Source organism: Lagopus leucura, unplaced genomic scaffold (genome assembly GCF_019238085.1).
Source record: "Lagopus leucura isolate 7727_CA_CO unplaced genomic scaffold, USGS_WTPT01 Super-Scaffold_100157, whole genome shotgun sequence".
Taxonomy (NCBI): Eukaryota; Metazoa; Chordata; class Aves; order Galliformes; family Phasianidae; genus Lagopus; species Lagopus leucura.
The window spans coordinates 13,547,210-13,574,372 of NW_024962334.1; the positions used below are offsets into that span (position 1 = coordinate 13,547,210).

Genomic DNA, 27,163 nt, shown 5'->3' on the forward strand with positions numbered 1-27,163 from the left:
CTCAGTTTCTTGGTGTGATACTGAAGTAGGAACCAGCTGCAGGATCCAAAGACCCAACAAGGGCTTTTGTTGAAGCTATTGCTTCCTGGGAACAGAACAGCAAAAGCAAGCTGTGAAACCATGCAAGGCATAGGGATTTGTCCTATATATTTGTGTTATAGGTTAGGCCAATAGTGTTCTTAATCAGAATTATGAAATGAGTAGAAATTAGATATCCATCTATGGTTATAGAATCATAGAATCATAGAATCATCTGAGTTGAAAGAGACTCTTAAAGGTTACCGAGGACTGCTCCTCTGCAATGAACAGGGGTCACCTACAGGTAAATCAGTTTGCTCAGAGACCCATCCAGCCTGACCTTGAGCATCTCTGGGGATGAGCTCTTCCACCAGCAACATTGCCCTTATCATAAAAAGCTTCTTCCTTATGTCCAATCTAAATTTCACCTCTGTTAATTTGAAACCATTTCTCTTTTGTCCTATAACAATAGACCTTGCTAAAGAGTCTGTCCCCTTCTTTCTTACAGCACCCCTCTAGATACTAGAAGGTTGCTAATCTTCTCTATTACGGCTCTTTTTCTTTATATCTCAATTGTGCTGCTAACTACAGGCAGTATGTTCATTTAGCACACCATAGAGACATGTCCCTTTGTTCAGTTTACAAATTCTTTACAAAGAATGTGTTTGTTTTTGGATTTCTTAAACAGCTCATTTTTTCAGGAGCACATTTGAGTTCTGGTTTGTTTGCCAGCAGTTTGCAATAAGCCAAGAAAGAGCAACAACATATAATCAAATCCATTGTGACTACGTTAAGATTACAGTAGAGAAAGAAAATTAAACAAAATATTGCACGAGTACAGCTAAGAACAATGAAGATATCTGAACAATGTCATAAACACTTATTACTACTTACATAAGGACTACTTGTCTGCTTACTCTCAAGCTTGAGACTGACTTCCATTTTAAGGCTGCCCTCAGATAAGGTCATCCCCTGTTAATATGAAATCACATCAAATATAAACTTGTTTGTTTCTCAGCAGCTCTCAGCAGAACTGAAACCATTTCTAATGTGGCCAAACTCTTCCTTCAGTCCTGACAGTGGACAAATATCAGAAAGAAAAATGCAAGTGAGATGATAAAACTGTAGAAGAATCTATCAACCTTGGAAAAAGCAGGTATTTCTTCTTAAAATAAGAGTTAATATGGATAAATTTATAATTTAAAGTCATTGCTGTAAACATACATAATGGAGAACTAGCATTTAAAAAACATTCACAGAGACAGTGTAGAAAAAGAATACAGCTTTCTTCTTGATGTAGGGAGGGAACAGGCAGAAAAAGCTAATGTACTGCATGTGAATGGTCTTGTGCAGGGAATGCTTTAAAATTTTGTCTTTCTCTGCCAGCATCTTTTGATGAAATTTTTTTTTAGTGCACTTCAGATTATTGGGCCATAAAGCTAATTGGACTTTGTTCAACTAGCTACTGTGCCATTAGGACCAGCCATTTTCCCCAGGTTTAATTTGTCAATTTATCCAGAAAAGAATTATTCACAGTGTTCTTAGAAGAAAGGATTATATTTCAGTACTTCTCTAGAGAAGACAGCTGAGGCAGAAAGAGGAGAGAGACAAGAGAATATATGGCATGCTGTGCAAATGATATGGTTGTCCTTTCTTCTCTGTGTAATTCAGTTCTCGCCAGATTTCAGCAAGCAGGCAGACAGGCTATACTGTTTGCCTTTCAGAGCTGATGGTTTAGAAATGCCATCTATCACTCTGCCACAGCTCCAAACATGGCAAATGACTCCCCCAGAGCATGCAGCTCTGAATAGCTGGAAATCATTACTTTCTACCCAGAATCTCCCTCTGCTCATTTGGCCTTTTTAGGTTAAAGAAAACTAGCTAGCACCATAGCACTAAAACAATACCTACCTGATGGAGATATGGGTAAATTAAGCTTATTGAGGCTTATTGGACCAAAGCTGGTGCAAGTATTTCTGAATTTGTCCCACAGCCATACCAGGGGCATTTCTGCCCAAGATTTCTGCTCTCACACATCCATTCAGTAAAAATTAATCGGAGGGCCGTTCTTACTCTTCCTAGGCACAGCCCTCTTGATCACAGCCAGCACTGACACTGCCTTCTGGTAGTAATCTCAGTGCCTTTGAAAATTAAATCATATGGAGGGCTGCTGGGTTTGAAACAGTTTCCAAGGTGTAGAGCTTCAGCTCTTCCATTCAGAGTTCTGCCTGGCCACGTGGAGCTTGCAGTCTGCACAAGCTCAGTATGCTGAGGACATTGGCAGCAGCCAGAGCTATCATCGTATATTCCAGACTTGTGGGAGCACTGGGTAGCTAGTGCCTGGTAGAGAGTCTGGTAGATTGCCCCCAGAGAGACCCAGCATTGCAGGCTGTAGAAGAACATAGATGAGGTAAAAAGATCTTATGACTAATGGAAAGTGGAGGGTATGGGGCTTCTACTCATGCACCAACACATACTGCTGTGCTCTTTGACTCCTTCACACTCAGACTTATTTGGTGTTCCTGAGAGTGTATAAATTTGATTAAAAGTATTGAGATAAAGCCTGCCACGTGGAATCAGACTGCTGAGACATCTGTACCAGTATCCAGCTGGCCTGGAAAAAGGGCTTACAAAACCCAGTAAAAGGCATGGAAGGGAAAAATAATCCTTCCTAGCTGCTCTCTCATAGGGATTGTGTTATAGTTGAAGCTTGGCTGCTATTAGAGACTATTCACAATTTTTTCTTTTGCAGGGGGTGGAGTTATTTGTAGCATTAAGAAAAGTAGCTAGTTAATGAATAATATTTATGATGAGAATTAATTTGTGCATGTGTATGTTTGTACATTTTTATGGGTATGATCATAAGCATCCTCCTCCAAAAATTTGGCTCAACATAGACATACAGATACTATATATGGTGCAACACAGATTCTCCTATAATTTACTCTGGAGATCTCTATCTGTCTCTGTCTTGATACATCCTTTTTCTTCCCTTCTCTCATAAGGCTTCAATAAAAGCTCCAAATCCAGAGAAAGATGGTGATGCTGTACAAACATTTGAAATGTGAAAAGAAGCGAAAGAAAAATAGTTTCTCTTACCCAGAGCTGTGAGGGATAAAATGAAGGCTGATCAGTTCTGTGTAAAGAAGCAGAGATTCAGGTCAGGTATAAACTTTTCTCAGTGCTAAAGCAGATCAGGCTGTGGAATAAACCACCTGAAAAGATCACTGAGCCACATCAAAGGACGGATTTTGAAACTGGAGGCTTTGGAAATTAGGATTGCATTAGGATGCAGGTGAAGAACTCCAGTGAGGCTGGGTCAGCCGCCTGACCCTGACACCTGCATCTTGGGTCAGTTTTTATTTCATACGCCATTTAATGTGACTTGTGGGTGATCTGGATGTAATCAAAGCTTGCTGTGCATATTCTACAGCAGTCTCATATTTTGGCTAAGCTTATGCAACAGCAAAAGCCATGCTCCTAACTCCTTCCCTGGGCTGCACAGACTCAGTCCCTGCCTGCTACGCCACTGTCAAGCTGGAAATGGGCGCTCCATCACAGCTGCTCTAATGATACAGTCTCATTCCCAATGTTCCACCCAAATGCTTGCACTGGAAAGTCTTTGAAAGCATGTACAACAAAGGAAGGGGTGTCTGCAGCACCTCAACATCAGAGCTTACTTCTGCTCATGAAAAATGGAAGAAGTCTTTACTGCTATCAGCTGGTCACCTGCCAAATGTTGCTGAATATGTGGTGAATGGTACAGCAGTAATAAATAACAACGAAGGTACCTAGTAAAGAACTGCTTAAAACTTGTGAAAGGTGGAATTGATTGTGTTAGGACAGGTGGACATGAAGTTTTCCCAAAGTATTGTCCCAAGTACTGTAAACACTTCAGGCAGAAAGTCTTATAAGCCTTTCTGTTTTCAGATCGATTAACCATTTTACTGCAGGCAAACAGATAAACATGTCTTGCAAACACTGTATCTGGCATAGAGGTTTGTAATGAAGACAGTGGGTTCCTAATCTTTGTGCCAGGTTGCTTCAGGCACTTTTGGAAGAGATAACACCAATGTATAAATAGTCAGTAAAGAGGGCACACAGGGTGGTAGTCTGCAGTCTGTGGTTATCATGCTATGTGCATTGCTGGCTGCTGCTCTTTTCAGGGATGTGCTGGTATTAATGCAGTTGGTCTCCTAGGCTGGGCATTCAGCACTCTAATTTTGGAGAGATTTCCCTTTTTGGCTTGTATTGTGTTTGTACTGAAATTCATCATTATATCAAAAGAAAAGGAATTACTGGCAAGAAAATAACTTGAAAGGTTCCAAATGGTTTTCTGAGAAAGAGGCTGTGCTAAAAACAAATAGCTATTTACGTACATGCATAGTGTGAGGATTATCACCCCAGGAACATATTATATAAAGCAGTCAAATGTGGAGCGCACAGCTCCACACCTCTATGTGCCACAGTGGGAATTAGATTCCTTTCCCCTCAAAACTCCTCACTATGCCAGAGAGAGGGGATCGGAAAGGCAGCTCCAGGCACTAAATGAGTTGCACAACAGCCATCACCTCATTCTGCTGGGCTGCAGAGACTTTCTATTTTCAGCTTTTCACTCCTGTAAAGAACACATTTAAGCCCGAAGAAGATTGAGTTGCCATAGATGATCAGTGCCTCACTTGAGCATAGCTGTGGGCCTTTCCTATTTATTCTACCTTGTCCTAGGGAGAATAACTCTTGCTAGAGAAGAGCAGGGCTGAGTCCATCACATCATTAATTTTGCTTACTAAAATAATGTGCTGTTCTTCTACAATAGAAAACCTTAAGTCACACAGTCATCTAGAAAGCAAAAAGAAAATGTAATTTATGTATCTCTTGTCAAGTTGTACTAACTGCAGACTGTTGTGTTCTCCTTAGGATCAGAAAAAATAGTGTGAATAAATATTCAAGAGAAACAGCCATGCAGCACCTTGCAGTTAAAAGGTTGCTTTTAAAAACTGAAGGAAGAATACATTCTGTGTATATGTATATGGAGCAGAGCAATATAGCATGATTCTAGCTGAATCTAACCAAGAAGCCCCAGTTACTACATTATCTGAATGAAACACCTCATGCAATATGCCTGAGAACACTTTCAGCACCTGTAGATACAGATATGTGCATATCAAGTTTATTTGAAGAATAATTAAATTGCTAACATCTTCCTGGAGACAGATTTCAGGGGCAATAAATTACAGGGGCCAGCAGGTGATTAGAAAGCTAAATGCTGTCCTTTCCAATTGCATTTATTTAACTAAAAATCTCTTGCTTACAGGGCATTGGAAAGAGGGAAAGTGAAATCACAGCCTGTTTAAAAATGCTGGGCCCACAGTGCTTGACTAGATCTGAATAGATGTAACTGTGTCCAGGCCTGGAGCCCCCCCGTACAAAAAAGATGCAGAGCTCTTGGAACAAGACCAGAGGAGGACCACTAAGATGATCAGAGGGCTGGAGCACCTCTCCTATGAGGAAAGGTTGAAGGAACTGGGCTTGCTTAGCTTGAAGATAAGAAGACTTTGGGGTGACGTCATTGTGGTCTTCCAGTAATTGAAGGGAGCATTTAAACAAGAGGGGTAATGACTGTTTACGAGAGTGGATGGTGATAGGACAAGGGGGAATGGTTTTAAACTGAGACAGGGGAGGTTTAGGTTAGATATTAGGAGGAAGTTCTTCACTCAGGGTGGTGATGCACTGGAACAGATTGCCCAAGAAGGTTGAAGGCTGCAGAGTAACCTAATTGCAGCCTTTCAGTACCCAAAGGGAGCCTATGTACAGGAGGCTCTTTGAAAGGGTAGATAACAGCAGGACAAGGGGAAATGGTTTTAAGTTGAGGGAGGGAAGATTTAGGCTGGATATCAGGGGGAAGTTCTTTACAGAGAGAGTGGTGAGGTGCTGGAACATCTGCCCAGAGAGGTTGTGGATGCCCTGGATGGGATCCTGGGCAGCTTGGTCTAGTATTAAATGGGGAGGTTGGTGGCCCTACCTGTGGTAGGAGGGTTGGAGCTGGATGATCCTTGAGGTCTCTTCCAATCCTGGCCATTCTGTGATTCTGTGATGGTGTTGTGGATGCCCCATCCCAGGAGGCATTCAGGTCAGAGCTGGATGTGGCTTCTGGGCAACCTGGTCTGGTGGTTGGCAACCCTGTCCATTACAGGGGGGTTGAAACTAGATGATCTTTATGGTCCGTTTCAACCCAGGCCATTGTATGATTGCATTGAACATATTTTCCTTTGTATTTTTTCCCATCATGCTTTGTAGCAGACCCCATTCTCAAGTGGCTGTGTCTGAATCACTCTCATCCTGACCACCACTACTGCTACATGGCTGGTCTCTCCCATTCTTCAGCCAAAACATGCACTCTTTCTCTCTGTGATTTGTAAAATGTCTCAGCTCATAACATTCTACCCTAGAAGGTGAGCTTGTTTAGGAAGCCACAGGCACTGAAGCGTGGATACTTCATGTACAAATACATTTGCACTAAAAGTTAGACGCTTGCATCATCCAGTTTTCTAGCCTGGGGTGCTGGGTAGCTAATACGTGCAGTAGCTAAATAGCAGCCTTATTTTTTAAAGGTTACATTGCTTTTAGCTTATCTATATTATGCTGGGCATAATGTTACTGGCATTTCATGACATCAGGGTTACCTCTATTCTGACAACAGCATAGAAATACCCATGAGCTACAGCATGATTTAAGCTCTTTGTGATGGATGTACTTAAGGCAGACCAGAAGAAAACGAAGATTAAATTTCAGTCAAAGGAGAAAACTTTTTCCAGTTCTATGGCCTAAATTCTATTCTACTTATTCTCAGTCACTTTGCTCAGCCTGATAAACTGCTTTACATATGAGATACTCATAAGCTTTTAATGCCCTATTTTATGAAGCCCTTTCTGATGAACATAAAGAAAGCAACATAATAGGTACAGCACCCCTTCAGTTATGAGCTAGAGGATGAAAAAATAAGTTTTTCCCTGTGTGAAACTTGGTGTTTCTTAGAGATGCACTGAATGATAAAGAAATAAAAAAAGAATCATAGAATCATAGAATTAGGTAGGTGAGTTTCTGTTTTTATCTGTGTCTCTGGGAAAAATATAATTTTAAAAAATATATATACTTTTACGTAAAATAATATTTGAACAAAATTGTGACATTGGGTCAGTTATTAACACATGTTGGTTCAAACCAGCTCTTTGAACAACATCCAGAAAACAGCAGAAGGCCTGCTAAATTTGATGAGTGAACATTTCTGTAATGTACTCTAACTTCTAAATTGAACTTCTTTTATCTGTATCTGTATCTTTTATCTATACACCAGTGACAGCTTCAGATTAATCAAGGAAAAAAACAAACAGACAAACAAAAAAACGCCCTGCAAAAGAAAAGGGTGCTGTACATGACTACATGACTTTCAGCCTCTGTCTTCCTGCTTCAGAGATTACAGATCATCTGAGAGCCAAGGAGATCTGTGGAGATGAAGCAGAGAAATCTGGCAATAGTGTGTCACCACAGATGAAAGAACTGCTATTTGTTTTGGTGCCATATGAAATCTCAACACAGACTACAAAAGCATTTCTTTCTCTGGAATTCATCAAAGCTTTTGGAAGAAACAAATAACTCAGAGGACACTACTGAACAAGGTGAAATATGTAGTAGTCAAACCAACCACAGCTCAAACTGAGATGGAAGAAGTGAGATGCTGACATGCTTTTACTTAGTATGGAATGAGTGTAAAATAAGCATTTACCTACTATCAAGCTTGAAAGTGAAGCCGCAGAAGAAATTAGCTGAAGATCAGACTACACAGAGATTTTCACTCTATTGAAGTCAGTGCTGGTGGTTGAAATTGAAATGAAATTCAAGGAAATACTGACTGAAGCAGCAATAGATACTCAAGGATGTGCAAGCTTTTATTCATGCTAAGTATCTTAGGAGGTTTTATCCAAAGGGAACACAAAGAGAATTGGGAAACGCAATCTGGAGACAATTTCCAGAATGATATGATGGATAGAAAGTAGTTGTAGAGAGAAAAGGTCGCACCGTATTAGACAACATAAATTAACAGCTACAAAAATTATAAGCAAAAGGAAATGCATGTGCCTCTTGCTCTGGCTGAGGGCACGTCACTCTGAGCGCTATATCCTAAAATGTAAGTAAGTACTCCAAATTTATTGATGTTAGATTAGTTCAAATGCTCAGTCATCCCTTTTTAAAAAGAGACCATTTAGAATGGGGACACTGAATGCTGTGTAAGAGCAGTTAATGTTAAGGAGACCATTTCACTGTGTAAGAAAGGCTTTTTTTTTTTTTTTTTTTTTTTGTTTGTTTGTTCTTTGGTTGGTTTTGATTTTGTTTGTTTGTTTTTTGTTAAGTGGTGCAAACAGGTAGCTGATTTGACGTTACATGTATTGGTGACCTGCAAAGCTTGATATAGAGAAAAAAGTGGACAGAGGAGAGAAAGCGTGAAAGTTGGTTTAGCAGTTGAATGTAGACCTAAAAGCAAAGAAATTCTTAGTTTTAATTGTACTGTTCCTACCTGCTTATTGGGTGCTGTTAAAGCTGAGCAAGTCTTAGGAGGTGGAGAACTATGTGTTACCATTAAGCTGATGCAGTGAGGCTTTAATGAGATTGAAACTGGCTACTTCTCTGCAGAGATGGCTTAACTGTTTTAAAAGCAAATATATATAAATACACTACTGAATTTGAAAAGGAAGCTTTTAATGCCTTTGGTGTAAAATCTTAAGAATGAGTCATGAAACAACTTCAGTAATTATTACACCAGAGACTGTTACATTTTCGTATGTGCTAATGTTGCTATCAAAGGTAAGTCTGCTTCTAATTCATAATTCCTTCTGACTAAAAAGATTATTTTCATCTCTGTGCAGCAGATACAAACCAATGATTTCTCACCCCACAGGGGTGGGAACTTGGCAATATTTTCCTTCCTGCTTGAGTGTTAAGCCAACTCTGACATTTTATACAGTTTTAATTAAATCACTGTGATCTTTGCAGGTCACTGTTTGGTCTGACAGTGTTTTAAAGCTTAACATTCAGAAGTAAATTATTTTAACAAATGCACACAAAGATTCTGAAATGAATCCCTTCAGTGTTGAGACTGCACTGCCTGTTATCTCTGTTTTGAAGTAAAACAGATGGTTCATATTGCAAATGATGCATGAATAGGACTTCCCCAGTGTGATGTAAATGGATCGTTGAAACTGGAATTGCGCAAATGAAAAGAGGCTGCTGTTGGTAGAAGCTTCCCAGACATACATCAGTATTAAATATGTTCTTTAGTTATGTTTTGCCACCTTTTAAAAAATAAAGCATGTTCAGAAAAACATAACAACACAGAACACAGTCAGCTCTTGATCCATCCTACTGGTGATCCCTGTTGTTAACTTTGGCAAGCATGCTCACACAGCCTCTCTGGGCTGCAAGGTATATCTTTGGGGTCACAACCTCCTGCTGTTTATTGTGTCTCCCACATTCAATCCATGCATTTTTGGAGCAGGCATTTATTTGCATCAGCTGGCACAACCACTGTATTCTGCTGTAATCCAGAGATGAATAACATCTGTGGAACAATAGCATGATGGGAACAATATCTTCCTGTGCTAGAATGACTTTCCACATGCACAGAAATGTATGGAATGGATCTGTGATCCCTTATAACAAAAAACAGCCATTTCATTTTAGCAGATCTCACTGTATTCACTGCAATGTAATTACTTGAAATAGCTTATTACTAATATGAATGAGCGAGAAACAGATCTAAATTCCCTTTCACGTGCCTCATTTAGAAAAAGGCTTGAGCTTTTAGTCTATTCCTGCAATAGTTAATATTTGTGTCCCAGTGATTAAAATGAAATATGTTCTTAGGCTGAGAGTACTCTGACCAGATTTTTATACACTTTTCAGTAATTGATTCTTCCCAATGTTTCCTCTTTCAGAGGAAGAAAATTCAAATTTATCTCAAGAAAACAATATTTGAACTAATAAGCTTTTGTCCTACTAATTTTGGGATTAAAAGTGCTCAACAGCCGTCTTTCAAAATACAGTATCCAACTCAAAGCGTTGCCAGCTTTTTTTTTTTTTTTTTAACTTTCATTGAGTGTGGTATTAGTTTTACAAAACAATTTAATGAATTATTTATTTTGATGGTTGGGCCTGGTTGCCTACAGGTTTTGCTGATTTATGAAACATCTGGACGAGCCAGTTGCAACAGGTTCATCTGCTTTCCTTTTTTTCTGTTAAAAATCATGTTGCCTAAGAACTACCCTCTCCCACACATGTTTTTCCCCAATTTACCATTGGTTTTCTGAATTTCAACCTCTTCAGAGGACTCAGCTCTGAAGGAGGCCCAGCATGTGCCTTGCCAGCAAGAACCTAAGAGGACTGGGAGAAGCAAGTGTTCTCTGTCTGGGAAGAGAGGGCTTGTGCAAGGCTGAGAAAGAAGCATTTACAGAGCATGTGAAAGAAAAAAGCTTTACAAATTAGAAATGATAGAGAGAACCAAATTTTTCAATTGCTGTTAGAACTTTGTCTGTTTCTGGCCTGTGGACTTTATATGTATGTACTACTCTCTCCCCAAGCTTGCTGGGATACCTAATGCTTTTTTCAGTGTTTTTCTGACACCACTGATACACCTGCTTGTCCCTGCATGCTATGGAGTTCATCAAACTGGTGGACCCACGGAGGGTTTTCTCCTTGTCTAATAAGTCTGATCATGAAGAGGGCAATTTGGCTGTCATAGCTGGTGATGCAGGCAAACCCTATAAAATGAAATGATCAACTATCTGTGCATGGAATTATGCCCATTCTCACAACATCTAAAATGATTCCCCTGACTTTTCAGGGCTCTTTATCTTAAACACTCCACGAAATCATTCCGCAACAGTCTCTGCTTTTACTGGAGTGGGAAGAGAATGTACATTTTTGCATCCATTTGCTTGGCTCCTGGGACTTTTTCTGCTTTTAACATTCCCTGGCAATGTGTTGAGCTGAATCTGTGCCTTTGGCGGCAGCCACAGCACAGAGGGACCATGCAGGCAGAATAAATAACAAGAGTGCTGAGAGACTTTTCTTGATACAGATGGCTGTAGGCTGGGAAGAGAGGGCATATTTCCTTAGTACAGAAAAGGCCCCTACGGCTGATGGTGTAGGAAACTAATTCATTGTTGTCACTCTCTGTTCTGAGAAGAGACAGAGGAGATTTTTCATATTCCTTTGGTTCTGCTGTGTAGTCTGCCACAGCAGTCAGCATTAGTAAAACCAGCCCTGTTCTCATCTGTTCAAAATATCACTGTTATTTCAGAATGCTGATTACTCAGACAAACTACAAGGCAGAGCTGTGTGAGTTTCAAAAGCCAGGCAACAAATTGTTGTGCTGAAGTGGCAATGGAATGGAAAATGGAGGCAGGGTACAAGCAACCCACTTAAGGGACCCGGTGAAACTGTGGGGAAAAAGGGTTGTGTCTGGAAGAAAGCATTTAGGTAAACAGAACATTCAGTCAGCACTTCAGCTGCTAGACTCCGTCTAATGCACTGCATCCAGCTTTGTCCCCTCCTCAGCACAGGAAAGGCACCTACAACCAAGAGCAGAGGGCCCTACAGTCAGGTTAGGAATGCTTGCCCTCTAAGAAGAGGCTGAGGAAGAGGGGCTTCTTCAGGCAGGAGATGTGATGGCCTGCAAGGAGATAAATGAAAAGTTGGAGCCAGGCTGTTGGTAGTGCAGCACGTTAGGCAAACAAGAGACAAGCGGATTTCCAAGTTTTCACTGCATGGGAAGTCAGGCAACAGAGTAAACTACCTAAGGGATATGTGCAGTCACTTTCCATCCTGGGAGGTTTCTCAAGGTCTAGCTGCATAAATCCCTGAGCAACCTGGTCTGATATCAGAGCCAGCCTTGCTTTGAACTAAAGACCTCCTGACATTCCTTCCCACCTGAGTTACACTGTGATTCTGATTACCAGCTGCTCTGGTCACCTGTGCTCTGGCTAGATGTCATGGCAGCCCTGCATATCTGATGGCCAACAAACACCTCAGTCATCACCTAAAACAAGCAGTCACCAGACTAACTCCAAATCACAACAGGCTAATGCTCAGGCTTCCAGGCTCTACATTCCTTTATATATGTATATACGTACACAAATAAAAGGAAACCTTGAGAAGTGACTTCTGTCACTTGATCTTTGTGCAGTGACAGCAGTCTGTGGCTGCAAAGAGACTAAAAAATGGTTTCAACCCAGAAATGTTTCCTCCTTGTAGGAAATTAGGACCCAAACCTCCTGCCTGGAGGGTCACTGTCCTCTTAGGGATAGGCTACTATCAGGCACTCTGCACAGGAAATCTGACGACCTTGCATCAAGAGAAATAGCCAATTATTTCAATCATCTGGTGATGGTATGCTAAAAAGGAAAAATGGGTTAATATAGGTAATCGCCTTTCTAGCCTGACATATGTCCCTTACAAAATAATGACAAAACTGAGACAATATTTAATTAATAAAAATATAAGTGGAGGTAAACTGTGTGAATATTATTTCATGATAGTCAGTATGATGTTGTCAAAAAAATAATCTTGTCAGGAAAGTCCAATTTCATTGGGAATTACATGTCTGTTTGATGAAGACTATTGTGCAGACATAAAAAATTTCCATGGTTTAACGTGTTCTGTTCACTGCCATTGAACAATCCGAGCTAAAAAAAAAAAAAAAGAGCAACTGCATGGCAAGGCTGCAAAATGAGCAATTAGTGTCAATAAAGCTCTGATATGATAAATTTAGAACCTACTAAATGGCAGATTGCAAAGCTGTTGCTAATGTGAATTTTCCTCTGAATGAGTCTGTTTCTAGTGGCATCACATGGTGGCATGTACCAGAAACTGTGCTGACCAACAAATTTTATCAGTGTTCTGGAAAAAAATGTAACATTACTGTTGATGTAAAATGAATCTGTGAATATCATATGCTGGTAGAATAGAAATAAAGATAAGAACAAGTAAACTGTGTGGAGTAATAATTGGGTGCGTGGAGTCTGATCAAACAAAGCTTTGGCCAGGGTACATGAGCATAGTTTGCAGGCAGTATTTGTTGAGTTGGATAAGTAGTAACACCAAAAAAAGTCTGGGGGTTGCCACAGTGCAGTACAGGCTCCCACTTCTGATGTTCTGACAATGTAAGCAAAGATAATGCCTAGCTTCATGATCATGAGATAAATAGCAGAAGCAGGCAAGTGATTTCACTGGAACCAAAATACTGAAGGAAGTACTTGCACCTTGAAAAATATAATGTAAAATGAAAAGTGCTTATTTTAAATCCCTTCCATGCTAAGTAAAAGGTGGATGAAAATGCTATATTCTGAGAAGTCTGTGTACTGTGAGTTCAAACGTTGGAAGCCAGACATGACTGTATTAAAGAAGATGTACTTTTTTAACCATGGGGTTTGAACGTTTGAAAGAAATTACAAAAAGGGAATTATGAATCTGTCTCTGGATCTTTATCTTTGGCAAGAAGAAAATACGTTTTATTTAGCCAGATGTCTCTTGATGCAGAATAGAGAAAAAATCTTTAAACGGCTGAACTTGTCTGGAAGAGAAACTTTCGCTATGTATACATACCTGTATGGGAAATGTTGAGTCAGGGACTGAACCATTGATTGATCACCTGAGGCAAGGACTGAGTCAGCCATGGAGCACAGGTGAAGGCGATTCAGCTGTGTGACTGCAAGGGGTGGAGCCTGGCTGCACCTCTCCTAGACCCCATTTAAGGGCTGACTGCCACTGGGGAAGGGTCTTTTTCTGGGGATCTCTCCTTTAGAAGTTTTCTACTGTGAGCCTGGGACATGGGTGAGCATTTCATTTTTGATTGTATCTTTCTGCCGTGATAATATTTCTAACTATAAATCTGCAAAATACTATCCTAACCATTCTATACTTCAAACTGTGTGTTTGTTAATTCTACAATACCTATCTCAAAAAGGTAGGAGCAGCAAAGCTATTATTAAAATTGAGAAGAAGAGACACTATGACACCCTTCCTCCTATCCTCCTTCAAGTCTCTTGGAAACGATCAGTGGATGGGATTGTGAAGGCAATCATTATGTCTTTGGCTTACCTGCTTGTACTACTAACCCAGCCAATGTGGGGCTGGCTGTGCTTTAGTGATGCTGGTTATAAGTTCTGTTGCATACTGTATAGTTGTCATAGTCACAATTCCTTTTTTGTAAAGGATGAGGGCTTTATTTGTCTATTCTCTTTCTCTGAGCGAAGAACCATTGGAAAAATATCTTACAAACAGAAATCAATTCTCTGAAACTTGATGGTAGGAAACAATTTGTGAAAAAGATATGAAGCATTGTGTTTTCTCTCTGGAAGGATCCCTCTCCATAGAACTGAGACTGGCCTTATTACAGCAGCTATCTCCAGCTGCTAGGAAAGTTATATATGTACTCAATAACAGCAAATATCAATGAAATGAGCCTTTAGAGGTATCCTTATACTGCTTGACTCACCTTTATTGATGTTGTGAGATGCGAACTGCATTTCTAATAGCAGCAGCTGATGGACCTCTGTGACAGCCAAGGGAGGCTGAAACAGTACAGGGAAGGCAAATTTAAGTTGTTTTTGGGTGCCGCAAAATAACCTTTCAAGGGGCCAATTTCAAGTAGGCAGGTAGAGCCAGTATCACTTATGATGCTACTCAGTTTTGGTTTGGAACTTCTTAACTGCAACTGCTTGAGTAAAATGGGGATGGGAGTCACTTGCCTAAATGGGCGTCACCTGGGCTGCCAGGTGATCAAGGAAGGTTCCTGCTCATCACTAGAACCAAAGTGTGATTTAGCTTTAAAAAAGCATCCAAGATAAGGCAGAAATACACACATCTAAATGTGCCCTCTTCTCTCTCTGTTGTCTTTCTAAGGAGCTTGTTAGCAGCTCAGTAACAGACAACTGTGCTGCAGATGTCTGCCTGTAATCAGCTAACCCAGCTCCTGGAGTCTTTTGGGCTCTTATGCCCAAGTAAATTTCTCTCATAAGTGCTGGGAAAAGGCTATGATGTGTTACAGTCGTGCTTGTTGTATAAGATGTAAAGGAGCAGATGTGGTTTTGTTGTCTTCCGTGCACACAGAAGACACTTATGTAGGCTGATGAGCACTTACTGCAAGATGCACATGGAATCAGTCCAGACTCTGGCCTTTGTTAGCAATCTTTGGACATCACTTATAAGAGAGTGGAGGTAATTTCTGATTTTTTTTTTTTTCTTGGTCAATATGAATGAGGATTTATCTGGTACTGTTAGCAGAAGATGACAGACACATTCCTCTGGGGAGACCTCACTGCAGACTTCCAATACTTCAGGGAGTTTATAAGCAGAAAGGAGACCAACTTTTTACATGGACAGATAGTGTGATGACAAGTAGCAGTGGTTTTAAACTAGAAGAGGGGAAATTTAGGTTAGATGTTAGAATGAAACTCCTTACTCAGAGAGTGATGAGATTCTAAGATTCTATTATTCTTTGATTCCTCTTAATAAATGGAGACAAACAGAGAAAGCTGGTTTGAACTTTGCACTGGAGATATGCAGATGATGTGATGGTATGGTTTTGCTGTGCTTTCTGTAGTAATCTGCATTACAAGTTAAGGTAGGACTGCCATATTAACAAATGAAAAATGTGTAATCAGTGGCATTATCTGAAAGCTGAAAGAGGAGCAATGAGTTATTTCCTGTAGCTGTTCAGTGGCAGTAACTGCGTCACTGGAAAGTTTGCACAAAGCTCTGTGAGTATTTGTACTCTGAGATGCAGTGCTATTTTAGAAAGCCATAAAACTAGTCAAGTGTCTCGAAACTATTTCTTTATTCCTTTTATTGGGAAAAATATCTTCTCCTTCAGGGATGGACTGTGAAGCAGTGTGACAGATGCCAAGATTAATTCAAGATTCCTGGTGTTTGCAGTAGTCAGATAAAACTGTATTTGTAGGAGGCTATTCCCTTTTAAATTGAAGGCTGCAGTTACAATGCAATAGGAAAGAAGGGCATTTGCACGTGACTGACAGAGCATAATCTGACACCAAACCAAGGTCTGGGACATTCATATTTACACATTTAAGATAAATGATTAACTACCTAGTAAGCCTTTCAGAATAACAGCAGCAATAAAATATTCACAGAATACCTTATGAATGCATTTTTTTTTTTTTTATCACGTTACCTGCAGAGTTTGGTGGTCAGTTATGCTGTTCAGGGCTTGAAGTGGCCTAAAAAATGTGCTGTAGGAAACCAGAAGCAGGTTTTTGAGAAATTTCAAATAAAACTGGGACACCAATTTTTTTTTTTTTTTTTTTTACATAAAATAAGGCCTTGATTCATAATACAGAAATAATGGAAGGCCTAGGGTAAGCGCTTTTCTTTCCAAGCTCATTTTCTGCATTACACTGAAATTCTTGCTTTCCTTAAGAATTGGCTTTATTGGCTGAGACCAAATGAAGGCTTAGTTGCAAATATCCTTTTTCTGTTTTCTGTCATATGCCACACAGACAAGGAGATGCTGACTGCCTAAAATTTTCTTCATTTTCTGAGACTAGGCATAGTAGATGACTGGCATAAGGAACCTAAGTAATTGTATTATTCCTTAGTGAGATAAAGGAATAACCTGCAATGGTCACCCTAGTGGAAAGTATCTTTTTGATGGCACCAAACAAAAGAGCACAACTGTATCTGGCAGGTACAGTGCATCTAACAGAAATGTGAATGACCCTATATTCTCTAAAGTGAGACCCAGCCAGCAGGCAATGGAGGCTACATACATGCAATTCAGCAGTGACATAAGGGATCTGTTTCTGTGAAAGTAGATGCCAGACTTGGCCATCTGACATGCAAGCACAAGTGATTTGTGAACTGTGGAAGATGCTAATGCAGCACATGTGGTTTTTAGTATTTGAATTAATTCCCAAATACATTTGCTGGAGTCAATGTGTCACTACACATCCACAGGTAAAAAAGGTAAAAGGGTAAAGCCTTTTTTTCATGGGAACTGTTTTACTTTGAGTTCCTGTTCTCAAAGCCTTACTCAGTATGATTTCTACCCCTGCCATTTCCCCTCAACACATTCTTCTCTCCCCTAGTATTCTCAATATAATTGCATTGAGTTCACCAGTATGATGATATCTGGTATTACCCTGCTTTTTCATTATCTTCCTGACTGCTAGTCAGGGGAAGTTTTCACATGAAGGAGGAGGATTTGTGAAAAGATTGTCATCTCTTCATGCTGCCTCTGACTTGTTTCTTTTCTCACCACTGATCCTTGCTGCTCAATCTCAGTTATCTGATGAATCTAATCTGCATCTTCCCCTGATCCTTGACTGAAGGAAGATACCTTCAAAACTGCAGCTCAGCAAATAGCAAGGAAGACAGTTCCGTATTACCAACCTCTTCTAAAAGTAGTACCTCTGCATGCAATATTTTCGTCCCTTTGAAGTCACTCCTTCCTTTGCAATTTCAGTGTTTTTTTTTTTTTTTTTTTTTTTTCTCCAATCTGTCAGCCCAGACTTTGGTATCTGAGGCCTGAAAAGAACTGATATTGCTGTCACTTTTCCCCCCCCGCCACCAAAGTCATATGTAATTTGACCTGGAAAACTCTGGTTCATTACTTTGGTGAAATCCAGGTGCCTCTGGCTTGACTGCAAACAAGCGTCCATTCCCAGTGAGGTAAAAGCTTGAAGGCAGAGGCCAGTGGATTCACCTCGGGCCCCATTTCTCTCTTTCCATTGTGAAACTTCAGAAGATCCCATGCTTGACTGAAGATGCACTCCTATGCTATGGTTCCTGTCAGGTCAGCTGGGCTGAGTGTCCAGCTGTTTGCGTGTTACATTCAAGCATTCAGTAGCATGAGTCAAATATAAGTGCTCAGCACGTTTTTTAGATTATTTTCTCCTTTCTAAAAAGGAGCTGTCACTGATATCCTTTCACTTCCTAAAAGTGCAGTCATTGTTTGCAGTTGCTTACTCAGATCCATTGGTATTTCATCCTGGGGATGGCCATGCTTTTTTGGGTCATGTGGCTTGCAGCCAAGGTGAGCAAATTTGCTTTGCAGCTCCACTGGCATGCTGAATCATCCATAGCACTTCCATGGAGCTGGAAGCTGAGTAACAAAGCACCACCTTAGTGGGTTGCTCTGGGAACAAATTTTTCCCTGCAAAAAACAGGAGGAAAGATGTTGAAATGTGAAATGATCCTTACCATTCCTAGTAGAGTTCACAGTGTAATTCGACTTTATTTTTAGATCTTTACATCACTTTTGACCATTTATTATTTATCTCACAGCTTGGGAGAGGTCCCTTTTGTTCATCGCTCTCTGAACTTTCAGATAGTCAAAGACTTCAGCCTGTGTGTTTTCCTGCTTTGATTAGGTATGGTCCAATAATCCTGACAAATGCTGGCAGACTCCTAAAGCTTGACTTGCTATAAAATAAGCTTAATGCCCATTATTTTATTCCCAAGGTATTTCAAGTTTCCAGACAGCTCTCAATTTCAAGTTTAGGAGGCATGAGTAAGCCAACTGATAATTACAAGAGGTATTTCGTACATCAGATTCCATTTTTCCTCTTCAGGAAGAGGGATAACCACCTCACTTGCTAGAAGCATGCCTGTTTGTTCATGTGGCTACGTAGCATGGGAGCAGTCTGCACTGTCTTTAAAAAATCCAATAACAAAAATGAAAGCTTTTCCAGCATTTTTTATATTTGTTTCCATGTATAAGACAGAGTTCTACCTTAAAATCTCAAGCATCTCATTCCCTCATGTGCATTTCTAGGAGCAAAACCACTCCATTTTCTTTAGCGGGAGCCAAGGTCTTTTCCTCCAGCCAAGAAAAATAGCTTTGAATTCTGCTGTCAGATCGTAAGTGTGCCACATCTGCTGAAGCACGGAGGGCACAACCCAGGGTGAATTCAGAAGGTGTTATATTTTCTGATCCATATGACCTGTATGAAAGAAGGATGGTCTGTAGTTTGTGCTGAGCCACTAGAAAACCCTCTAAAGGAGATGTACTTGACTTTTCCTCCTTGGTCTAGTCTTGGTACTAGACGGTACAAATTTAGTTTAGTATCTCCAAGAGTAGCACTTTGGAGCCACACACAGAAAGCCAGCAGAATTCAAACCCTCCTTTCTTTTTCTTACTCACAGCAGACTCTCTTCTGATTACAAGCCCTGAGAGTCTACTGAGTTGAGTGGACAAAAAGGGCTCAGACATACAGTCTGACTTTTGGGTGGTCTTATATGAAGCTGGGAGTTGGACTAAATCCTTATGGGTCCCTTCCGACTTGGGATATCTGTGATTCCATGAAAACAAGAAGAAATATCTAATTGAGGAAACAGTAAAGAAGGAGCAACATTAGGCTAAGGAGCACCCTCATTCCAATTGTCCTTGCTGGTAGTTCTTTGTCTTCATAGCCTGGATGAGCACCCAATGAACCAATGTGCTTTTTACACGCTGCTTTCATTTTCCCTCTCTTTAATTTGTTGGAGTCAAGGGGGCGGCCGCGGGCCCCCCAAAAAACCTGTGTCAAATGAGCATAGACAGAGTTTATCTTCACCAGAGCGAGGATGGAGAAGCCTGTTTTCTGCTTTCTGGGAAGTGATGCTACCTGTAGCTCTTGCAGTCATTCCCAGACTGTGCTGCTCCCCTCCCTACCTCTGTAGTGATATCTATCTTCAGACCCCTCAGCCTGTCTGTGCTGATGGCCACCATAGCCCACCCATGGCATTAACAATGGCAGGATGGCCATCCCTCAGCTCCTGTCAGGTCAGCTTCAGAGCTGCTCGTGTTCAAAGCTCTCTGTCCCAACACAGTTCTTCCTGCCTCCTGCTGGTACTGACCTCTGGGGCATCCCTCTTCTTGCAGGAATGCTTTCCCTGCAGGTGCACCACTTGCCTTTCTTCCACCTCACCGAGAATGCCCCTCTATCCCAGCAACCCCTAGTCCCAGGCTGAGGAATGTAGGACAAAAAGGGAGGACTGTAACTGTAACCTGTAACAAAGGGTTTATCTGTGGCACTTCTCTAGCAGTATCCTAATCCTTTGGGTGACTTCTTGATGGATTTTTCCCCATGGACGGAAGTTTTCAGTTGGGTTGAAGGAACATCATATTTTCATTAAGTGAATTGGGTTTACTACCAAAGCTAAAGAGGTGACAAATGAATGACATCTGTTAGTTTTCCCCCCCACACACTCCATAATTCCCAAATGTTTAGATGCTCTGAGTGCAGAAGGCAGCAGGAAAGTGGGCAGGGAAACAGAGCAGTGCTACGAAAAATGAAAATGATCTAGATATAGAACAATGCTGCATAATTGAAAGCAGCAGCACTTTTTAATTTAATGCCCACCCTAGATTCAAAATGAAAACAGTAGCTTTTGTAATATAATAAAGCCTTTAAAAAGCCTTCAAACTAAGAGTGAGAACTTAAATACAGCCTCTGCATATTAAACAAAATCCAGTAATAGTATTTAAAATCATTTCCAAATACAAGAGGAAAATGGGAGTGCTAACTTAGTTATCTCAGAGTAAGTTTCTGTCTAATCCTTTACTTGGTTTCTTCCATTAATCATAACTGTTTCTCTCATTTCCTTCTCCAAACATAGTCTAAATGTAAACTGCTGTGTTTGGTTGAATCAGGTGAGGAATCAGGGGTGGAATGTAGGTGTTGCCATACTTCTTAACCAGAAACCAATCACTTGATATGTTCTTGTCCATCTCATTACATCTTCTGGGACCTGAGGCCATGCCATCCAGCATGCCTGGAAACCTGCAAGTTTGGAGGCCTTAGCATCTATACCTAGGAAGAATTTTTTTTGTTATTTCATTGGGTGTTGAAGCTTGCCTCAAAGATCCACAAATTCATCTTTCTTTCCAATTTATTACCTACTTAACTACTGGCTGTACCCTGATTCTCTTTGTCCTTCAGTCCACTGGAAATTCTCCTGCTCTTAATGAGGTGTCAAAAATGATTGATAGTGCCTCTGTAATTATCTGTGCCTGCTCTTTAAGAACATTCAGGTAAGACTATCTGTCCTTACTCATATATGAACATTTAGTTTGTGATCATTTTTTTCATTCATTTTCACAGGCCCAAACAACTGCTTCCTTAATTATTATCTCACTTTCTCACCAACTGGATTGAAAGTATAGATTCAAATGCAAAGCAATAAATTTATGCTTGCACATACCTTGCTTGTGAAGTCTCAGTAAGGTCAGTGACAAGTGCAGGTTATAAATCAGAGCACACATTAGCCTTAGAGAAATGTATTCTTGTATGCTTCAATCTATTACTCTCATTTAACGTGTCTGGGTCCCAAATTAGCTTTGAATCCTGTACTTTCATCTGATATGCCAGTCTGCAGGCCAGGTTTCTATATCAGCAGCCAGAGTCTAACCTTTGATGGATGCAGTTTTTCTCCTGAAGGGTTTTGTTTGAAGTCCATGCACAAACCAGATGGTAAAGACAGATTTACAAACTAGGACTTTAATTTTGTGTGGATGGAATGCTTTAGAGAACTGAATTTGCAATGAAAAGATAACATTATTTCCTTTTGAGGTAGGTAGAGAAATTGTATCCATTTATTCAGATTACAGCACCTAGGAAAACATGATTACAAATTAAGTTGGTGGCAGGAGTGGGCTGATAACACTCATCTTCAGTGAAAAGGAAATTTAAAGAAATGTTGTTATATAGGATATCAGAAAATTTGTCGTGGGTTTCATCTTCGTAAGAGAGTGGTAGAAATTCAAACAGACACAAATCCATTTACTTCAGTTTCCCTTGGCTGTAGGTAAGAAACTTAGGACTGCATTATTTAGTGGAGGAAAAAAAAAAGTATTTGAAAGTGTTAATTGCCACTTATCTCAAATGACGGAAAAATTAAGGTGTTAAGCTGAGCAGGGAAAATAACATGAAGTAATTTTACTGAGCATCAGGTTTATATCTTAGAAACACATTTGGATTCTTCCAATAGATTTGTGTACAGAACTGTCCATACAAACTCTGTCCATGCATAAACATACCAACACCTGCAGAGAATTTCTCATTCTGCCATTAGTGAGAAGGCTTCACTGGCCATGTCTACCACAAGATGCATATTCCCATGGATTTGCAAGCATAGATGTCTATAATAAAGAACTCACTGTAGTCTGTCACTCAAGTATTGTTTCCAGAAGAGGAGGAATCATGTCCTAAAGCAACTCTTTTTCTCCTACTTGAGAGATAACTCTTTTTGGTCAAAGAATCCCTTCACAGCTTTCCTTCTCTGCATTTATATGGGCTGGATCTAAAATTTAGGCTGACATAAAGACAGGATTTTCTTGGGTTGTTTCAGAAACCTGGTCAGGGTCAGAGGAGACATTTGGATGGAAGGCTAATGGTCTTTTTTTATTGTCTTACCTGGAGGGAGAAAGGAGTGGTAATACAGCTGTTGGCATTTTGCAGCTACTCAGAAATACTACTATAGTACATCCTGTTGTTTCTTATGATTCAAGCATAATGAAATGTGTGAAAAAGAGTTTATTACACCACATCCCTTTTAAGACTTTGGAAGCATTAGCATTAGAGTAGATAACACCAAAAAGGCAAGAATGTTACCCTGAAAGAGACCATGTTATTCAGCTGCCTGTGTGACTGAAATGTTTGGCTTCAATGCTTTCTTGTTTTAACTAAACATGCCCCACTCTTTCTTTCAGAAAGAGAATGTCAGTTCAGAAGCGTAATGATAAAGAAAAATTAATTATTCAGATTTGCTGAGGACAAAGAAAGATTTCTTTCTCAGTCAACTTACAGTGAGTCACTCTGTCAGGGCCTCTTGGAGAAGGAAAAGAAACCTGAGTGGGTAATTAACAGGAATCACAGCAAAACCAGTGATGAGAGCTCAAAATGCCAGAAGCATAAATATTCTTCAGGTGCTTTCATTGTCCAGAACACTAGAAAATGAGAGCAGTACCCTTTTTTCTCCAGGAACTCAAAGTGAAATGCTTATCTTTACAACATAACTCATGCCAACCTTACTCTCAAGTCCTAATCTTAGGCACACTAAAATGGATAAGGGTATTTTTTTTTGTCCATATCAGCGAGTGCTTTATCAGACCCTCTGCTCTGAGGAATGGATTTTTAGGAGAGGAGTGTGGCTTTACTGCTGGACATAGGGATTTCTAGTGCTAGTGGGAGGTGACTACTTCAAATACATATCTTTCTCCAAGACCATGTTTCCTATGTGTTTCCCCATTAAGTATGGAAAGGACCTCTGTTTTTAACAGGACAGTGGTTTTTAGTGTAATTAGGTATCTGCTGTGTTGGAAGTTGCACATAGAAAGGATATAAAATTATAAAAATATTAACAAAAAAAAATCACAATCTAAATCATAATTCTGTGACAATGTTGAGAAACAGGTATTTCAATCCAACGTTCCTAACATTCCAAAATCAGTGTCATGTCATGGAAGAAGGCTTCATACCCATTACTACTCTTCTATTCTTATTTGCCTTGAAGTCCGTTACCATGGTATTATATACTCATTTCATTGTGGTATCTTAAGGATTCACACACGCAAAATTCACGGGAACAATACTTTATTGTTAAAGTGAGGTAGAATCAAAGACAAAGGAAACTGATATCCTTATTTTGATCATGGTAAAATATAGACTAAATGCTCATGTGGAGAACTCTGAGTCTTGAATAGCCTGCTATTATGCAAATTATACATACTAGTACAATAGAAGATTTTTGGGAGAGAGTTTCTGTTTCTTGAACTGTAAATATGGAATTTTTGTGCATATGGAATTACCACTACTAAATCTGATTATTGGAAATATATTTGAGACCAAATCACTTGAGTGATTCTGGTTTTATTACTTGTACAGATGCATCAGCAGATGTTTATTTTTAAGATGAACTACTGTAATTTAAGAAAGGAAAAAAAGGCACTGCACAAATAAACCCGTATATGACAGACAGTGAATTATATTAAAAAATATCAAATGATGAATTCTGTGTATGTGCCCAAGACTCCAAATACCAATTCAGATATTAATCAACTGCTCCATACAGGAGGCTTTTGGTTCTTGGCTGTTGCACTTGGTTATGCAAACTTGGTAACTCAAAGAGAATGTTTTCATAGTCCTGTCACAAGCCTCAATGAGGACAGAGACCAGAGCCACCTCTAGGGCAGTTCCTCACTCTGCTGCCATCTGGTCATATGTAGTTGACAGCCACCTTGTGAATCAAGTGGCTTCTGTCATACCTTTCAAGAAATGCTTAAGCCAAAGATTAGAATGGAAAGTCAGCCCTTTGTATCCACTGCTGGTGCTACGGATACCTCTTAGAGTCAGGCAACACTTGGCTTTCCAGTAAACACTCCTTTAAACATCATCATTTTTCACCCAGCAAAGGTTACTGAAGTAATATGTTGGTGAACAGCATTCAGAGAAAGATAGGATCTTACCATTAATCGCCCCATTTGAAATGAAAAGTCTCCTCCTTACGCACAAGAGGATTTTAGCCTTGTCAGGGTCAATCCATAGGTCTCCCATTAGCATTTTTTTTGCTCAATTAATTCTTTCAAGGAATTACTGAACCTACATAGATATTGTGTAATCTAGGTTAAATCAAGAAATGGTGTAATAAGAAGTGGTTACACAGAGAAAGGAAGATGAAAAATAGCAGGGACAGGAACTCGGTAAATATGAAGATATAAATAAAAGGACAGGTGCTATCTTCAGTCATATAATGTGACAGGGAGTCAGTAATTGACCTAAAAATAGAGGTGACTAGAAGAAAACACTCTGAAAAGCTCAGTAGAGGCTGTAACCTCAGCTGGTGTAATTCAACATACTTCCACAGAAATCAGCACAGAAGTGAATCACTACAGCATAATAATAAGGACTTATACACTTATGGAAGTGGCGAAAATAGCACTTGTCAGAAAAAAATTACTCAAAGCTACAGAAAAATGCTTATTGATGTAGACCACGTCCTGTGAACAGAGCTGTGATTACTATGTTATGCTTACAGTAAAGGCAAGCAATGCATAGACCAGGTTAATTTTAAATACACGTTAAGCAAGAAACATTTGGTAACTATGATACAGATGGTAACAATCCTAAAAAAGAAGGGATCATGTTTATATTTTCCTCCATGACAGTATTTTTGGAATGACAATGGCTAAATCAGAACAAATACTTAAGTGGATCACACTCAGTTGGATACATATCTGATCAGATTTCAGACTTTGCCTTTTTTTTTTTTTTTTTTTTGCCTTGGATATAATTATCCCAGGCTGATACTGCTGAAGTAAAATTGCTTATCAGAGGCAACTGCTGATTTTAAAGGAGAGACATTCTATGTCAATCTGTAGACAAAAGGACACTGAAAGTCCATTTCAGATGATCTAAATTTGAATTTCATTTCTTTTGCTTTGAAATGAGATCTCAGTTTTATTCTGTTTCAACACTGAACTGCTTAGCTGCTTTTGAATCCCATCCTGGCCAATTTCACTATTGTGAAACCTCGAGGGAGAATAGATGAAGCAATACTAGTTTTCTCTTTTGGTAGATTTTTTTTTTTTTTTTTTTTTCACTTGAATAAAAATGTTTCATAAAGCATGAGAAATTCAGCTTGAAAAGGAGTAAACAGGAGGAGAAGCATGCTTTCTGCCTCTCATGCCAGCCAAGAATACTGCTAAATCTGTGGTTTAATCGCTGACATTTTGTGCAACGGTCTATAATTAAAAGCAGAGTTTTCACCCTAAATGCATCTTATGCAAGCAACATATGTTTTGTGCAATTCAACTTAACTGTTCTGAGTGACTGAAGGAGTAACTTCATTCTTGGAGACCTGAGACTGGGCTGTTTCCTTATGATGCTGTTATGTTTCAGGAAGCCAAGCTCAACATTACCCTTGCCATTACAGAGAGGGAGATGCCCTTGTTGTTGTAAATCACCGTAGCACTGTGAACTTTCACAGTGCTGCACAGATTTCACCCCCCTGTGACTACGAGTCCCACTTAAGCAGTCTTGTTTGATTGCTGAGACTCCATGCCTCATGAGGATAAATGCATCCAGAAGTGGTTTTATCCTAGAGTAGCTAAATGCAAAATGCTGTAGCAGACTCAATTCCTCAGGTGCCTTTCTGGGTCATTGCATCCATTTTGCACATTCAAAGGTGAGCATCCTTCTGTGAACCATTTCAGAATGGTGTACTTTAACACAATGGAGGAATGATAAATGGTAGAAAATGCTCTGTTTTCTGTTACAATAATTCTGTCCAAACTAACTTGATAGCACAAAAATCACACAGTTTAATCCAAACTTTAATAGTTTTGAAAACATGTGTACTCACAAAACAGAACTTCAGCTTTCCTGAAGACAAATGAAAGCTGTATGGGTGTATTATTTCTAAAGGATTAGCTTAGCCAGAAAGCATTATGGAAGCATTATGGTTAACTGGCTTTAAATGGAAGCCAGCAAATTTTTAAACCAATTAAACCAACAGCTTTGATTCATTATTTGCAGTTGAATAGACTAAAGTGAAATAAAACTGACATGCATGCCTTTAGGTTATAAGATAATTTATCAAAAGAGTAGAGGAGTAACATACATACTGTTTTCTACAAGCAGAAGGAGAAAAAAAAAAAAAAAAAAGCAAATTTCAGAACTGGTCAGAACTATCTGGAACATAAGCTTCTTTAGAAAAAGAAAATGCAGATATATATTTTTTTCCACATCATTTTGAATGAGTTCTCCTCAAGTGCCTGGAAATCTCTATTAAGAGCCAAGTGGAAACTTGACACTATATTGATTTTTTTGCTGCATCATCGCGAAACACCACTTAACAGGATAATACAATAATAACGTTTCTTGTAATATTTCTCCTTTGGTTGGTCTTGTCCAGAAATGTCCTAAACATTTTAGAAATCCTTTCTATTTTACCTGAAATACTCTACTGACCCTATCTGTAACCCAACTAATTGTCATCCACCAAATGTGTATCAGCTGTCACTGCAAATCTCACAGGATGGTGCCAAGACAAGAGAAAAGTCTGATGTGCAGCAAAAATATATTGATGCTTTGAT

At 39.6% G+C, this 27,163-nt stretch overlaps 1 long non-coding RNA gene across 4 annotated transcripts in view; it reads left to right on the forward strand.

Annotated features, from left to right (window-relative positions):
- LOC122189617 overlaps positions 1-27,163 on the forward strand; it is a 69,803-nt gene that overhangs the window by 30,031 nt on the left and 12,609 nt on the right. The window contains exons 7-8 of one of the 4 annotated variants that reach the window (XR_006181888.1): positions 1,040-1,174; positions 7,490-8,806. This is a non-coding gene — a long non-coding RNA (uncharacterized LOC122189617). Of the gene's footprint in view, positions 1-1,036; positions 1,175-3,023; positions 3,126-7,489; positions 8,807-27,163 lie in introns of those variants that run through there. The other 3 variants (XR_006181889.1, XR_006181890.1, XR_006181887.1) reach the window with 3 other exon arrangements.